Genomic DNA, 18,326 nt, shown 5'->3' with positions numbered 1-18,326 from the left:
GAGCGGGTTCCGGTGCATTAGTTGGATCATCAATATCTTGAAATATCCCTTGAAGCTCGGGATCAACATCCGCAGCTGGAAGAGGAGGAGGAGCACGAGAAGAACTAGCTCCCGGAGTTTGTTTATTTGGTCGGTGCGTTCATCTTGAACCCAATCCGCTTTCTTTAAAGAAGTGAGATTGATTTGATTTTGGAGAGGAATAGGAGTGTCGAGAGAAACGTCTAGACCAAATTTGATAAACATGTTACTAAGTAGACATCCGTATGCTAATGTTTCAACATGTTTAGAAGGAACAATGTTTATGATGTCTACTAGTTGACTAAAAATGACCTGTGGAAGATTTATTTTGATTTTATTTTTAATACAATATATCCACCATAAATCCCTAGCACGTAGAGTGGAGTACCTACCAGTAGAAGGACGAAACCACCAAGAAATAATAAAATGAAGGAAACGGTCGTGATGGGTTCGAAGGGTACTGACACTAGCATTAGGAGTATAGGGATAAGCCACAGATTCTTTTTCGTCAAACACATCATCATCATCTAACCCGAAATGAGAAGCAATAATTACGGAATCAACAACAATGTACTGTCCTAGAAGATAGGATCTAATTTCGATGGTTCCACATTGGGTTTGATTTTGAATACAGACCGCATTGGAATATAAAATGTGGACTAATTGGTGGAAGACAATAGGTTGAATCGAAAAAAGTTTATCAAACTTCCATTGTTTAAGAATTGGGAGGTATTCAAAGTCAATTTTGTTCATGGCTTGAAGTGAGGGAATATGTTCTTCCCAAATTCTATAGGATTGGAATGACTCAATGTATCTATTGTAAAGGTCATTTCTACGACGCTCTGGCATATTGAAACAGGAACTCAATAGGCCACTGGAAGTTTGAGGAACGAGATTAGGAGGTAGAGGAACAGAAGGACGATGTGAACGACTAGAGGAAGTCCTAGGACGTTTAGGATTAGACATGGTAAAGGAGTCGGAATAAAAAATATAACCTGCAAATTGAAAACACATGTATGTGCAATAATCAATCCCAAAACTCAATTGAGTCCTTAATAATTCAAGGTTCTCTAAACCGAATCCTAATGGGCAAGGTTTTGAAAAACTATTTGAAAATAATGTTTGTAAAATTATAAGATGTATCAAAAACATCAAATTTAAAAATTAATTTCAGAATTTCAATTTTTTTTTCGAAAATTAAAAAAATCTTGAAAATTTGTGAGTTTTTGATGAAATTAGTTGTAAAATTGAGTTTCTAATCATCAAACAATCGATGCCCGATATAATGTTCATCCTAGAACTAATCAAAACTAGTTCTAAAATCAAAAATCAATAAAGTAGAGGTTTTTGAAATATTACCTTGAAAATTTCAGATTGAGAGGGATGAAGAGATGTTTTGCACGATTTGATGATAAAAGCATATTTGGGAGATGAAAAACTTGAAGAATCCGATGAGAAATTGTTGATTTTGAGCAAGAATGGAGTTTTTAGATAGAGAGGGACGAACGGCTGAGGGAGTGTTTAAAGGGTTTTAAGAAAAATAAAGAGAATCAGGGTTTTTAACCAAAAACCCGACGGATGCATCGATGCATGGTCTTGTGCATCGATGCACATTCAAGGCATGCATCGGTGCATCATGCGGATGCATCGATGCACATTCAAAGGGATGCATCGATGCATTGTTAAGTGCATCGGTGCATTAAGCACAAAAATGTCAAAAATCCATTTTAAACACTTAAAATGCTAAATTATTTGGCTCTAGTGGTATTGACAACTCATATATCAAAATTAATTATGTTCAATCTATCAAATTAATCTTTAAACTTTGTTTGAACATAATTTTAATTTTTACTAAGAATCATAAACTCCCCTAACTGATAGCAAGAATGTAATCAAAGATTATTATTATAAGCAATTTTCAATATTTATTAAAAGTGCTAAAATTATTTTAAACACTAAGTGAAGATAGGTCAGTTAAACCTAATTCTCTCCTAAGTGTCCAAAATCTTTCCTTATCTAAGGGTTTTGTAAAAATATCCGCTAATTGGTGCAAAGTATCAACAAATTCTAGAGCTACATATTCCTTAGCGACATGGTCTCTAATGAAGTGATGTCTAATTTCAATATGTTTAGTTCTAGAGTGTTGGATGGGATTTTTAGTGAGACAAATAGCACTAGTATTTTCACACTTGATAGGAATAGTACTTACTTCAATTCCATAATCTAAAAGTTGTTGTTTCATCCATAAAACTTGTGCACAACAACTACCAGCTGAAATGTATTATGCTTCAGTGGTAGATAATGCAACACAATTTTGTTTCTTTGAAAACCAAGAAATTAGCATATTTCCAAGGAATTGGCAAGTACTGGAGGTGTTTTTCCTATCTAATTTGCATCCTCCATAATCCGCATCTGAGAAGGCATGCAAGCTAAAGCTAGAGTCTCTATGATACCAAAGTCCTATACTAGGAGTGTCCTTAAGGTATCTAAAGATCCTCTTAACAGCTAGTAAATGTGATTCTTTAGGACATGATTGAAACCTAGCATACAAGCAAACACTAAACATAATATCCGGTCTACTTGCGATTAGATAAAGCAATGAACCAATCATGGATCTATATAATTTAACATCCACACATTTACCTCCTTCATCCAAGTTAAGCTTTGTAGAAGAACTCATTGGAGTGACATAGGGTTTCCCATTTTCCAATCCAAATTTCTTGAGCATATCCTTGATGTACTTAGCTTGATTGATGAAGATTTCATCTTTTCTTTGCTTGATTTGGAGTCCCAAGAAATATGAGAGCTCCCTCATCATGCTCATCTCGAACTCACTTTGCATTAGCTTAGAAAATTCTTGGCAAAGAACATCATTAGTAGAGTCAAATATTATATCATCAACATAAATTTGAACTACTAATAAATCTTTACATTTTCTCTTTAAAAACAATGTATTGTCAACCTTTCCTTTTGAAAAAACTTTTTCAATTAAAAAATTTGACAATCTTTCATACCAAGCTCTAGGATCTTGTTTTAAACCATAAAGAGCTTTTGTCAATTTTAAAACATGATCCGGAAAATTTGAATCTTCAAAACCTGGAGGTTGTTCCACATACACTTCTTGTTTTATAAAACCATTTAAAAATGCACTTTTAACATCCATTTGATATAATTTAAATTCATTGAAACATGCAAATGCTAATAACATTCTAATTGCTTCCATCCTAGCTATGGGAGCGTATGTTTCATCATAGTCTATGCCTTCTTCTTGAGTATAGCCTTGAGCAACAAGTCTAGCCTTGTTCCTCACTATATTACCACTTTCATCAAGCTTATTTCTAAATACCTATATAGTACCTACAGTAGTTTTATTACTAGGCCTTTCAACTAATGTCCATACTTTACTTCTCTCAAATTGATTTAATTCTTCTTGCATAGCCATAATCCAATGTTCATCTTTTAATGCTTCTTTGATGTTATTAGGCTCTATGCATGAAATAAATGCAATATAATTACAAATATTTCTAAGAGAAGATCAAGTAGTTACCGCTTTAGATGGATCACCTATAACTTCACCATCCTTGACATAGTTGTACTCTCTTGGATAAGATACTTCCTTTTCTTCAATGGTTGGATTCTCGAGGGGATCATGAGTTTCCTCATCCTTTATTTCTTCCTTTGATGATGATTCTCCAACGTCATGTCTAACGTCATTTGTATTTACAATTCCTACATCATCATTAACACAAGAATCCTTTCTCGGAAGGGGATTATCATCGAAAATAACATGTATAGACTCTTCTACAACTAAAGTTCTTTTATTAAATAAACGATAAGCTTTAGAATTTAAGGAATAACCCAGAAAAATTCCTTCATCACTTTTAGCATCAAATTTGCCAAGGTTTTCTTTACCGTTGTTTAAAACAAAATATTTACATCCGAAAGGATGAAAATAACTAATGTTAGACTTTTTATTTTTGAAAATTTCATATGGAGTTTTCTTTAAAATTGGCCTAATCATTACTCGATTTATAACATAACAGGCGGAATTTGTGGCTTCCGCCCAAAAATATTTTGGCAAATTATTTTCACAAAGCATGGTTCTAGCCATTTCTTCTAAAGTTCGATTTTTCCTCTCAACAACTCCATTTTATTGAGGAGTTCTAGGTGCTGAAAAATTATGGTTAATACCATTAGAATTACAAAATTCAATAAATCCAAGATTTTCAAATTCAATTCCATGATCACTTCTAACACTAGTGATAGAGTAACCTTTTTCGTTTTGGATAATTTTTAAAAATGTGATGAAATGTTCTAATGCTTCATCTTTTGTACTTAAGAATAGAACCCAAGTATATCTATAGTAGTCATCTACTAAGACAAATGCATATTGTTTTCCACCCAAGCTAGTAGTTCTAGTTGGCCCAAAAAGATCTAAATGGATCAATTGTAAAACTCTACTAGTTGATACATCATTAATGGATTTAAAAGAAACTCGCTTTTGTTTTCCTTTAGCACAAGCATCACATATTTTATCATTATCAAATTTAAGCTTAGGAAACCCTCTTACTAGGTCTCCTTGAATTAATCGTTGCAAAACACTCATACTAGCATGTCCTAGTCTCCTATGCCATAACCAACTATCATGCTCATCCTTAGCAACTAGGCATAAATTAGTCATATCAAAAGAATCTAAATGCACCATGTATATGTTTCCTATTCTATGACCAACAAACATAATCCGATTAGATGCAATGTCAATGACTTTACAACCATAAATTTCAAATAAGACATTGAATCCTTTATCGCATAATTGACTAATACTCAATAGATTATGCTTTAATCCATTCACATATAAAACATTTTTAATTTGTATGGAAGAGGTATTACCTATTGTACCAATACCTTCAATGTGACCTTTTGAATTGTCTCCAAATGTCACTTCTCCTCCATTTTTGGCGTTAAGCTCAATGAACCGGCTTTTGTCTCCGGTCATGTGTCTTGAGCATCCACTATCAAGGTACCATGAATTTGAATTTGTTTCCCGTGCCTTGTAGCAATGCTCCTTTCCCTACAAACATAGATTAATTTTTGATTTTTGGTACCCAAATTCTTTTGGGTCCATATTCATTAGTTCCAAAATCCTAGTCCCCTTAGATATCCATTTGTGTAGGATATCTTTATCTTTAGTAGTAATGAGTTTTTTAGGAACCCATATACTTCTAACGATTTTTCCATTAGAAGTTCTTTGGGGACCTCTATGATTGTAGTTTTTAAAACTTTTTGTAACAAAGTTGGATTTTGAATTTCCACCTTTTTCAAAATGTTTTGTTCCAACTTTATCAAAATAAATTTTAAGATCATCAATTTTCTTTTGATGATCATCATTGATCTTTGAAAGTAAATTTTGCAAATCTAAATTTTTCTTTTCAAACTCTTCTAGTTTGATTTGCAAATCTTTGATTTTACTTTCAAGATCGTTGTTGGTTTTGGATATGAGTTTGTTTTCATTTTTCAATTTTGAAACATCATTTTTATATTTTAAAAATAATTTCTCATAATCCGAAGCCAACCCATTATATTCCTCTAATAACTCATCATAGGATAAATCATCAAAATTGGATGAGTTAGAGGTTACCTTAGAATTTTCCCCGAATGCCATCAAGCACAAATTAGCTACTTCTTGTTCCTATTCATCGAAACTTTCTTCATCGCTCCATGTAGCCACATGAGCCTTGTGCTTATTCTTTGATTGACCCTTTTTCTTCAATTGTGGGCAATCATATTTGACATGCCCCGACTTTTTGCATTCATAGCAAATGATTGGGTCCTTCTCTTTCGGTTCATTTTTGAGGCCTTCATTTCGTTTGAATTTTCTTCCTCGATAAGGTCTCATCATTTTTCTGAACCGTTTGGCAAACAATGCCATTTTCTCGTCGTCTTCGTCGTCATTCGAATCACTCTCATCTTTTGTGAATTTGAGAGAAACTCCAATGTTTTTCTCATCCTCCTTCTTCTTTGGTGTCTCATCAATCTTGTCGAGGTACACCTCATCTTTGAGCATCATTTCATGAGTGAGGAGTGACCCAATTAGCTCTTCAAGAGTTAAGGACGTTAAGTCCTTAGACTCGATGATTGCCATCTTCTTTGATTGCCACGATTTTAGGAGGGAGTAGAGTAACTTCCTCACAAGCTTTTCATTTGAAATGATCTCTCCATATGATTTGAGACCATTGACAATCGTTGAAAATCTATCCGTCATAGCTTTGATATCTTCATTTGGTTTCATCCTGAAATTTTCATAGCTATGCGTTAGAATACTAATTTTAGATTTCTTTACCTTATCGGTACCTTCATGAGTGACTTGAAGTTTGTTCCATATTTCTTTGGCGGTTTTACACGATGAAACTCTTCCGTATTCATCTGGTCCAAGAGCACAAAAAATGATATGGATGGCTTTGGAGTTGAGCTGGAACATTCTTATCTCTCCTTCACTCCACAACTTTGGATGAGTGAGAGGTTTGATGTATCCTTCTTCTACGGAATTCCATGCTCCCATGTCACTTGTTTGAATAAAGTACATCATCCTATTCTTCCAATAGGCATAGTTAGCTCCATTGAAGAAAGGAGGCTTGTTGACGGGCATCGAATCGAGACTGGAGTCAAAATTTGAAGCGGAGGCCATTGATGACTTGATAATCGATGTAACTCTTCCCGAATCGACTCAAGAGGCGATTAAACCTTCAAATGAGTGATGCTCTGATACCAATTATTGAGTTAATCGATCGACGGAATTGGCTAAGAGGAGGGTGAATTGGCAATTAAAAATTTCGGTGGAAACTTTTGCAGAAAATTGAAAAGATTTGCAAAGTGATTTAGAGTGGTTCGACTTTCTCAATCAAAGTCTACGTCCACTACCTTAGCTATCCACACTAAGGATTTTCCTCAAATTCACTAATTTGTCTTTTTTTATGACAAAGAGTAACCTTACAAACCCTCAAGAATTATACCCCAAATTCCTGAGAAAAACTCTCTCCCAAAGAGAACAATACAAATTTGCAAACTTATAAGGAAATCCTCACAAGGTAGATTGTTTGCTCAATTCTAGAACAAAGAAAAGAACACTCAAGAATAAATACAATTGAGCACAAAAGTGTTCTTGAAAGCAAAATGAATATTGAATGAAAAATAGGCTTGAAATGCTCAAACTTGAGGTTTGATGCTTTCTCTTTGATTCTCTCTTGATTCTAGTTTCTTAATGTTTCTTGTTGTTGATCAATGGCTTCTAAACTTGTTTAAATACTCCTTGAATCAATTCTGAACGTTGGTGATAATTAGTGGAGTCAATAGAGTCGTCATTGTGTGAAAACAATTAATTTTCTGGGTGGGAGCGTCTCATGCATCGATGCATGACCATTATGCATCGGTGTATCAGTGTAAAATTTCAAATATTTTAACCGTTGGACTCCTAGTGCATCGATGCATGAAGTGCATTCGATGTTTGAAAAATAGCCTGGTGCATCGATGCATGGATTGTGCATCGATGCATCAAATGCATTCGATGTTTTAATTAAATCAGAGTGCATCGATGCATGGAGAGTGCATCGGTGCATGGAATGCATTCGATGTTTCAATTTATTCATTGATGCATCGATGCATGATATTGATGCATCGGTGCATGCCTTTGAAAAATTGATTTAAGGCTTGATTTTGGTTCAAAATACTTTGTGAAAATTGTTTCAAAAATAGTTTAAGTACAAATCACAATTTTACACATTTAGTAAGGATTAAAATTGATCTTCAAAGACTTGGAGTAATAATTTGATATTCGATAAATTGAATCGAATATAAATTGTAAAATCATTTGTAAAAATCTTAAAATTCATTTAACCTAATTTGTTATATCGAAATATCAAAAATGTTTTTTAACAATGTCTTTGTGAAGGGTCTTCTTGTCCTTGGTATAACTGTATCTATCTTCTGAGGGAATATCTTGGCCTTCACTCCTTTAAAGGAAGTCTTCAATCAGCTTCAGATTTCTTCATTCATCGGATGTCCTTCTTCATGGATCATTTGAACATCTTTGGATCTCCCGGTTTTGACTACATGATTTAGAATTTCTTGTCTCAATATGTACAACCTTCTTATTAGTCAATCAATTATGAATTAACACCTTTGGATGACATGAAGATGCAAATGCAATCAAATCAAAATAAAATAGACATAGAACAAAAATGGATTAGTGCACATAATATCAACAACAAAATAATAAGTATCATAATCATTAAATAAAAACCTACCCTCACATGCTGACTACCTAATCATGCTTTAATAGATCCTACCCAACATGATATCTACCCCTATATTTTTTTTGAACATTAAAACCCTAACCGCATAATATCTAATTCGCATGCTTGCTTGACAAATAAACCTAACCGCATGATTTCTAGTTCGCATGCATTTATTCGAAAAGTGAAAATAAATGACTCAAAAAGCTTTTCCTTGTGTACCCTCCTCACGGGACTCTTAAGGTTCGGGTTAAGCTCGACCTAAGTTCGGGCTCTATGTTCACTATATGCTGGGTTCGGTTCTAAAGTAATATGTTCTCGAATTGTCCTTATCGGTGCCCTCTTGGGTTATCGAACCCTCAATCCTGGCCCATCACAGGCTTTAGGGAATCGAGTTCAATTTCGAGAGAACACACCTCCTTATGTCCATGCGGAGGTGATTACCATCACGAGGACCATAAGGCGTGAGCTTCAGGAGCGATCCACTATCCCATGCGGAGGTGAAAACCACACGAGGGCATAGTCTCTCACTCCTACTTAAATAGGACGGAGCGGGGTTTTAGCTCATGTAATGAAAATGCAGCTGTGCAATGTGTGAGGAAAAGCAAAAAAACACACAATAAAGACACTCAAAATTTCCTAAATTCACACAATTAATCTGAAACCATTAGCAAACAAATCAATACAACTATTTATTAGTTAATCGAATTAAATTAAAAAAAAAATCAAAATACAAACAAAACTTATTAAAAACCAAACAAGGGATCAAAACCAAATTAAAATGAATTTATAATTTTCAATTGTAAAGACAATTAATTAATCGACTATCGGCGTGACTCTCTAAAAAAAAGTCTCCAGCGGAGTCGCCAAGCTGTCGAAACGATTTTTCCTTAAAAGGTGAGATTTTGAAAACCACATCAATTTTTAACTTATCCTCTTTCAATTGATTTTTAATTTAAAAACAAATGTGATTTTAGAAAACCTCTTGTTTCGAACAATTTGGGATTCCTTTTTAAAAGAAAACGTACGGTTCGAGGAGTCGTCACCAATCTTTGATTAGGGTGTGATTGAGCACCCAAAAACGTATTGCCATTTTAAATAAAAAAATAATTTTAATTAAAACGACAAATAGTTGTCTGCGTTACCAAAATTCGAGTTCGGGAGTCGGTTATGTGTGAGGAAGGATTAGCACCCCCACAATGCCCTAAATCGGTACCTCGTCGATTAATTAACGTCTTTGCGATAAACTTTACAAATTCGAACTTAATTTGACGTTTGATCCCATAAAACAAAGATATGAATTTAATAATATTCAAAAACACTCAAATAAATTAAATTAAAATTACCAAGTCATTTTAGAAAAATAAAGAATGTTCAATTATTTACAAATATCGATACCAGATCTTAAAAGCTATAACAACATTTTCTCGATAAATTTAAATAGCCGAACATTTCTTTTTCTTCAATTCCCAAATTTTAAAGTGATTGATCAATTTTTAGGCGTCACTAATGGGATACACTTTTATTTTAAAATCATTAAAAGCGGACCTCAAATGCGTTATGACAACCCACTTAAAATAATTTTAAATTAAAAGTGTATTACACTTAATACAATTATGTAATATGTCGAGTTATGCAAATGATGTTACTATACTAATAAAATATCATGGCCACGTCTAGATGCAAGCAATCAAGTCTTTGTAAAATATGAGTATTTATATATATATATTATAGCATTAAATGACTACTTTCAAAGCAAATGCACCCACGTTTTTTATAACACAATAGTTTTCTATATTAAACAATATGCATAAGTTATAAAAAATATATACATAATATATAATATAAAGCGACACGTGTAATAAACACATGCATTATGACATGTAAGTAATGTACTGTTGCTGTATGTACAGTATAATAATAATAAAAATTTAAAGTTTGGCTAAATAGATCTAAAAAGGAAACTAAATCATAATAACAAAATAATCAGGGGTTAGATTCAAATTATTCACAAATTCAATTAAGGAATAAATTAAAATAAAATGATAATTAGACATATCAATCGAATTAAAACAAGGATTAAAAAAACTATGAATGACTTAAACCTAAATAACCCGAAAATTATAACTACAACCTAAATTTGGGAAAACATCAAAATCAGGACAAATAACAAAAAGGTAAATTCAAAAGCAGTCCTAAAGTGACTAAAGTAGAAATATTCGGCTAAAGCATAGGGGCATGAGAGAAAATTACCCTAAAGTTATAATATAAAACCTAAACTAAAGTAAACCTAAGCTAATCTCACGCAAAAAAAGAACCTTCAGCCGCTCTCCTTCTCTCAAACTTCCCTCTATTCCTACGAAAGCTTCAAGTTCTTCACACCGGCCACCGTTCGCCGATGGCCACTCTCCATTCAACACGGCCTTCTACTCTGACCACTCAAAACAGAAATCTCAATTACTCATCTCTCAATCCCGACGACACGAACGGATGGTCTCTAAGACTAAGGGTAAGTAATCTCTCTACTTCTTCATTTTGTTTGGCTCGAACATGCTTTTAATAATAATGGAAAATAGTTACTGAAGTATGGAAATGGTTGAATACCTCTCGAAGAATATTCCCTTGTATGCTCTGTATATCAAAATGGAAGCCCCTGTTTACTTTCCAAGATTGCATCTAATACTTTTCGGAAAAGAAGGACGAATCCTTTGTTACACCGTTTGATTTTTAACTATGGGAAAAAAAATTACACATTGTTTTTCCTTCTTGCTCTATTGTGTAAAATAAAAAAATAAAAAATGCTCTCTGGTTTTCGTAATGGTGTTCAATTGCTTCTGAAATTTGCGTTTTGTATTTGCTGAAAAATGGATGTTATATGAAGAAGGAATTTTTTTTTTTTCTTTTACTCTCTGATTACAAGATGGTCTTTTGTTCTCCTCACTTTTTCCCCCTATGATCTCTGTTTTCTCCTATTTTTCTGCGTGTCATCCCCTCTCCAGATAGTTTCCAGTGGTTAATCACTTCCTTTTCCTATGGCGGTTAATTCCAATAAAAACCGACCCTCACCTTTCTTTCTCTCTGTTTAAAATCATGGACCCCGATTCTCTTGGTTAACTCCCGATAACATTTGTTAACCCCCATAACTATCCTTGTTTTCCATAGAGTAGCCACGTGGGTTGGAGTTGGGCCTTCAACTGGTTTGGGGTCGGGTTAAGTTGCCATTGCTTCGAGTCTGTTCCGACATAACTCCAGACAAAACCCCGGACAAATCGAGTATCTACAACAGTGACAAATATTTTTTAGAGTGATACACACTGCTATCTGATTCATCATTTTATTAGGTAATCAGTGATTCAAGAACACTTTGTGGTCTGATATAATTTCGTTATATGTATGAATAGTCTGATTTTATGATTTTTCTCTCTGGAAAGATGTATGATGATAAGTTGAGAATTTTGTTCAAATTCTTCCGATGTCTTTCATTGATCTATTGGAAGACATTTCTTTTGTTGGTGTCAATTAAATTGTTAATGCAACAATTGAGCAATCTGTTGCAATAAATGGTCTGACAATGGAGGACTGATTGGTATGGGTGTTCAAATTTTTGAACTGATTCGGTTAACCGATCGAACTAAATTAGTTCGATTAATTCTGTTGGTCACTGAATTAGTTCGGTCGGTTAACGGTTAATGATTTTTTGAATATTTAGTTAACGGTTAATTCGGTTCAAAATCGGTTAATTAACCGAATTAATCCTTAAATATTTTTTATTATTTTTTTCACTCCATGCTGCCCCCACTTCCTTCTACTCGATTATCAATTATTTTATGCCTTGATTTGTGTAACTTACAGCCATTTCTTGAATGTGGAGCACGAGCATTCCGGATTTTTTGACTCGAGCATGGGCAGGTGGAGCACGCGTTTGACAGCATAGGAACTTGCAGTACGTGGTTTCACAAGTTTATAGCTAACAAATACAGAAAGTAATAAACAGGAAGCAATGTGCCTTGTTATTTATTGTCTTCTTTTTATCTTTCTAGTTAAAGCAAACAACCTCCCACGTTTTTAAGAAAAGAATAAGAGTTCTTTGCTTGAAATAATCTGGCTATTGAGAGGTAAGATTTTTGGGTTAATTATTCCTTTTGTGCTGTCTTTCAAGATGAATAAACTAATGGGTCTTTATTTTTTTCCATGCGATTTGGGTGGTTTTCCTTCTTGGGTGTTTTCATGAATGGTTGGTTTTGAATGTTCTTTCGTGTTCCCTGAGATAACTCTGTTTTCATTGTGGCAATTAGATGTGGATCTTTGTTTGTTCTGAATCACCCGCCTTTGTTTTCTGGGTTAATGTTTGCTTGGAACAAGGGCAAGGCAAACGAATGATGGGATTAAGTTATTTTGATTTTCTTTAGATTAGTTTCTATTGGCATTTTCGATTTGAACCTAAAAGGTAGCTGATTGGGTTTGTGTTCATATGTTCGATATGAAATCTAATTAATTATCTGTTCGAAAATTAAAAAAGTATTAAATTCGAAAATTCTAAAAAATTTCAGTTAATTCGAAACCGAAATTTATTCGGTTCGGTTAATATTTTTGAAAAAAAAGTTCGGTTCGATTAATGGTTAAAGAAAAAAAAAGTTCAATTAATTCGGTTAATGTTAGTTCGATCAGTTCGACCACCGAATTAATCGAATGAACAGCCTTACTGACTGGCCTTTAGGTATCGCTGTCCACAACTATTTCCATGTCACTTTCCTTTAGTTACCATCTTCAATCCTCGGATAAAATTGTGTTCTCCATTCTCCATTATCATACAAAAAAAACTACCCCGTCTCCAAATTGTGAGTTGTGACCACTATGCTTTTTGCTTAGGTCTAATTAAGCCGGAAACTAAACCGACTCATCCACCCCAAAACTTGGCTCAAATTAAACCCACAAGCATATCCCAATATTTGAATTCAGGTCCAAAACCAGATCCAACCCCAACCCTAATGAACTTGAATCTAAATCCAAAAAGCCAATACCGCCGCCATCTGAACCCGATCAAACCCTTAAATTTTGGTAGTCATTTCCCAAGTATCTAATCTAAAACCATAGATAATGTTTTTGTTATTTGATATAATGATAAAATTAGAACATTTGTACAAATGATCATTTCATTTCATATTATTTTTCTATAATATTTTAGCTCCCAACAATTAAACTTTTTGTCAAAATAGACTCTATCGGATAAAAACTTGACTAACGATCAATATATATTGTTGATGTTACATTTTCATATGTGTGTTAATTGATGACGTGGTATGTGTTACATCATCACGTTAAGTGAAGTGACATTTCATTACTAAGTGATGTGATTTATTATCGCTTTGGGTGATATAATACATATCATATCATCACTGTAGTGACGTGACATATATCATGTCATCAAGTAAACATATATAAAAAATTTACGTCATCAATGTTTATCGTTAGTCAACTAAAAATTTTCATCTAATATAAGACTATTTTGACCAAAATTAAAATATTAGAGTTGAAATGCTCAAAATAAAAATAAAAACAATGAATTATTTGTAAAAATTATTAGAACTAATTTTATCATTTTAACAATTTTCTAAAACCAAATTATTTTTTCCAACATTATAAAACGTGTTCAACACAAATCTTAAAAAGGAAAAGATCCATGCAGACAAAACACTAAATTTGTGCACCATATTTGGAAACCCAAAGCAACCCATGTTACGGTAACACCACAGAGTTTGAGTTTGCAGACAAAAACCAGAGTTTGCACCCAACCAAAATCTTAGATTGAAATTTGTCTCATCATTTAGTTCTTAACAACAATCCAAATCTTCAATAATGCATAAGAAACTAAAGATTAAGCCAAGAGCCAACCACTCCTCCCACTATTTCACGTTGAGTCCAAGCCTGTGAAAGTGAAACGAATTCTCAACTTTTGGTCTATTTATATAACTCCACATCAAATGAAACCCTATTTTGTTTTTTGAGTAAAACATATGAGCTAGGCACGGGAGTGTTCAAGGCCGGGGTTTCAAATCGTGATTGCGATCACGTTTTCGGTCATTTTTGGGTTTTACCGTGATTGTGGTCGTTGCGGGCGCTATTTCGGCCGTAACGGACGCTATTGGGCACTATTACAGGTGTAACAGGTAACTCGAACGGCGACGAAACCGTTATATCGCAGAAGAAATCACGTTTTCGGAATGTTTTTTAAATCCTATTCAAGGCCTGTCACTGTTCCCTTGTGGTCCCCACCACAACCTTTTAATTAAGTACACTCTCCGTCGTCTTTAAAATCTCCTTAATTCTTTAGGTTTGCATTGAAGAGAACTACTTTTACGATATAATATAAGCTTCGACATTTGTTCAATGGCAATGCTTTTGCAATAGCTGTTTCTGTTTCATGCTTTAAGATAGGAAACATGAAAGATTCTCCTGTTTTTGGTGGCTTTTGGGCTTTCTTCTTTCTTCTTAGTTGTTGTTTCTTGGCTGCTTCATATGGTTATCTCTCTCTTTTTTTCATTGTTCAAACCATTCTAATGGGGTTTTTAGAAAACTTAAGTTGGTTCTTTTTCTTTTTGTTGCTACAGATGGGCCATTATATGATTTTACTGCTTACTCTGAGGTAAACTATGGATATACTGAAATTGTTTGTTCAAAGAGACCATTGTGTATTGATTATTGTTGGTTTGCAGTGTAAGGCACAGCCGGAGGAGCCATTATACTAAGGAGGGATACTGAAAAATGAGCCTCCGATAATCTGACCGAGCATTATCGGAGAAACTGCCACTGGTTTTTACACCCCAGCTTTTGTCTTGAACAATCTCATTGCGGGCAACACTTACTGTTTCTCCAGTTAATTTCTCCACTTCAATTTCGAGTCTGTTTCTCCATTCCCTCTCGTTATACCACGGTCTCAACCTATGTTACCAAATGAATATCGAATACGAATATGTATTCGACAACAAAGGTGAACTGTTATGTATCTGTTAGTGACTTACTGGTTTGTCACACTGTAACGCCCGTGCCACTACAAGTGGCAATGTTTAAGGTTTGGATTTTTGGCACATGTAAGTGTCACCCTACATGTTTCTCAACATTACTCTAGATCTGACCCCAGCTTAGTATGTTTTGATGCATAACAGCTTGGATCAGAATACGAGGTTCAAATTCAGCTCTGATTAGGGCAAGCTTGAAAACAGAGAGACGATTGCATAGGGACTGTTTTGGCTAAGGATGGATGTTGGTCGTTTCTCAAAGGTGGATTCGTTCTTGGTTCGCCTTCGAGTTTGTCATTACTAGTATTCCAGGTGAACCTGCATTCAAAACAATATACGTAAGGCTTTCAAAAGTAGAAGATTAGCTCATGAATGTTTTCACTGATTTTGCTTGTAAGATTCATTTTTTCTTCTGTCTTGGATATGCAGAATTCAGATGGTAAAGACATCGATATAACGGTTGCTAGCGCTTCGTTGCAGCCATTTACTGATGAGGAATGGAGGATCAACCAGCAATATATAATTAATACTGTAATTACTCTTCAGACACTTTTCTAGTACTTAATCTACGATACTAAATATTCTTATGTTCCTCTTTCCGATGGATTTTTGCAGCAAAGGAAGCGTGCCGTAACAATATATGTCTCAGACCAACAAGGAAATAGGCTGCAAGGTGCAGCAATAACTATAGAGCAAGTCTCAAAGGATTTTCCATTTGGTTCTGAAATAGCAAGCACCATTCTTGGAAATTTGCCCTATCAGGTTCGTATTCATGTCTTAATACATGTTGGAAGGTGATACTTTTTCGTATAACATCGATAATTAATGAATACCCTTCTTCGACGATGCAGAACTGGTTTGTTGAACGATTCAATGCGGCAGTGTTCAAAAATGAACTAAAATGGGATGCAACAGAACCGGATCAAGGAAAGACCCAACTACACCACAGCAGACCATATGTTGGAGTTCGTTAGAGCTCCACTCCGGCATTGGTTCGGAACCTTACTGGACCCGAGCTAAAATCAGCAGTTAACTCTAGGATACAAAGCTTTAATGAGAAAATACAAGGAAGAATTCATACACTGGGATATCAGCAATGAGATGCTCCACTGGGACTTTTACGAGCAATGACTCGGACTCGAATGCAACATTGCATTTCTACGAGACCGCACATCAAGCAGACCCTCTAGCAACCCTATTCATGAACGAATTCAACGTCATCGAAACCTGCAGCGACTTTAAATTGACAGTCGACATATTCATCGAAAGGATAAGAGATCTCGAACGTGGCGGCATGTACATGGATGGAATCGGGTTGGAGAGTCATTTCACGGTACCGAACCCTCCTCTAATGCGAGCCGTGGTGGACAAGTTGGCTACACTCAGACTCCCCATATGGCTAACGGAGGTAGACATTAGCAGCAAAGTCGGTAAAGAGTTGCAGGGTGTTTTCCTAGAAGAGGTATTGAGAGAAGGGTTTTCGCATCAGTCGGTGAAAGGAATAATGCTTTGGACAGCTCTTCATCCTGAAGGGTGCTACCAAATGTGTTTGACTGATGAGAATTTGAAGAATTTACCAGCTGGTGACGTGGTTGATAATCTATTGAAAGAATGGGAAAGTGGGGAGATGAAGGGGGTGACAGATGAGTATGGTTCGTATAGTTTTTATGGATTCTTGGGTGAATATAAGGCGAATGTTGGATTTGGGAGCAGGACAGCAGATTCTACTTTCTCCCTCAGTCGTAGCGATGAAACTAAACACTTTACCATGCATTTGTAGCACCTCTGATTATGTTTTTTTTTTCGTATATATATTAAATAAATTCACACATATCTTATAAAATAAAGAGTGAATTCAATTTTCCCCGTTTATATTATATTATAGTTTATCTATTCATACGTTTTACCTACTTATTCGAACTCAAATTTAAAAAAAAGAATAATATAATTTTATCTTTAAGATCAGTTGATAAATTCACTAGTGAACAATTAAAAAAAATCTAAAACTAATAAAAATAATTTAATTAAAAAATAAATGTCTAAAATATACTTTATTTTCACTTTGAATATCTAACATTATTTTTCGTCTAAATATGTATCTACTGTTTCTTTTTGTTTCTATTTTTAGGCCGTTTAAAGAAATTTTTTATGAAATGTGTGGTTCACATGTTTACTCTCTTTCTTTCCTTTGAATTAATAGTGAAACAAGCAGAAAAAATATATATATTTAAAATTTAATTTATTTTTGAGAAATCAAACAATCTTAAACTTCAAATACTTTAATTTTAAGAATATATATATTTCTGGTGCACTATTTCTAACCTATGCTTCGTCATTCTCTCTCTTTTTTGCAAAAGCAAAAGCTATATGTCTAAAAAAAGTATCGAAAAATACTTCGATTACGGAAGTTTATTTATATGAAAATAAAACCAATATTTCAACTCTAAAAATTTACACAAAACACTTCATTTAGTTACACAAATTAGATAAAAATAAATAAATTGTATCAATCCGGGTCGTACACTTGACTGTGGTAGGCGAGTCTCTTAACGGAAATTTTTCACATCTCGAGATCGATTTAAGCGATATCAAACTGTTTATCACTAGAACCTATATTGTTAGTTACCATTGTTATTTAATCCTCTGTGTCTATGACTTGTGTTATTTTTTTGCCAATATTTTTTTATTAAACTTTTATATAAATGAACGAGTTGCCTCAATGATTAAAGAATTATTGTTATTTTTAAAATTTTACTTTTAAACATTATATTCATAGGAATATATGAATATTTAATGTCAAATGATAAAGAGTTTTTAAACAGAGATTACCTTATGTTCATCCTAATTAATCAGATAAAAACCTCTCATATGATCTATCATATAAGCGTTTGGGCAATGTTATTTGGCTGCAAAAACTTTCTTCAGCTTATAAAAATGTGCACATTCTTGACGTCTTCAATGCCGCCAAGATTCCCATTATTGAATGAATCAGAATGTGTATAAT

The 18,326-nt window shown here is 34.1% G+C and overlaps 1 pseudogene; it reads left to right on the top strand.

Moving 5' to 3' along the window:
- Positions 1 to 14,746: 14,746 nt before the first annotated feature.
- Positions 14,747 to 17,125, top strand: LOC120133948 (annotated as a pseudogene).
- Positions 17,126 to 18,326: the final 1,201 nt, after the last annotated feature.

This window comes from Hibiscus syriacus, unplaced genomic scaffold, assembly GCF_006381635.1.
Source record: "Hibiscus syriacus cultivar Baekdansim isolate YM2019G1 unplaced genomic scaffold, ASM638163v2 tig00110597_pilon, whole genome shotgun sequence".
NCBI classification, from domain to species: Eukaryota; Viridiplantae; Streptophyta; class Magnoliopsida; order Malvales; family Malvaceae; genus Hibiscus; species Hibiscus syriacus.
This window is presented reverse-complemented; position numbering and strand designations above follow the sequence as displayed.